We start from the raw sequence: 733 nt of genomic DNA on the forward strand, positions 1-733 counted from the left end.
TAAAACAACAACATAAAATATAATAAAATGGTGCATGATAAAATAAATATTTAAGGGTGAAATGAAATCATGCTGTTTTGACCTTTGAGTAGTAAATAATGTAGCATATCATACCTCATCGTTTTCTTGCATCAGAAGGTTGACGTCTGGATTAATACCAAACAAAATTTAACGTTTTGAGGACAAAATTGATGTCCCATCATAATAAGTCTTTCGAGAACTATACTATATATAGTTTGAAGCTTCACCCTTTGTATTTTAAGAAAATTCCATGTCTTGTATTCTTTTTGGTTTTTTTTCGTTAATTTAGCTTAACGACATACCATATCTAATATTACCATGTAAAAAGATATGTATGTGCAAATTATCCCGCTTTTATAAATCAAAATGTTTGTATAAGATTTTATGTTTTATTTGACTAAATCGTGTTCCTAACTTTTAATATTGACCCTACCCTGTTCCATAATTTGGTGGTTATGATAATGACTTCAATCAATACGACACTTGCGTCGTTATGAACCAACTAATATACTAGGATTTGGATCTTCTAAAGTTTGAAATTCACTTTAAAGAGTAAAGTGTGATCTCTCACTATTTATTTAATAGGTGGACCAATAATAAATATGAAAGAGAAATCATTCAATGGTAGAGGATCCAAACTTTATTCTCTGAAGTAAAATTCAAACTTTAGAGGATCTAAATCCAATATGACTAAACTGCCGGAAGTTTTTTT

The sequence above is a fragment of the Arachis ipaensis genome, chromosome B02, assembly GCF_000816755.2.
Source record: "Arachis ipaensis cultivar K30076 chromosome B02, Araip1.1, whole genome shotgun sequence".
Classification (NCBI taxonomy): Eukaryota; Viridiplantae; Streptophyta; class Magnoliopsida; order Fabales; family Fabaceae; genus Arachis; species Arachis ipaensis.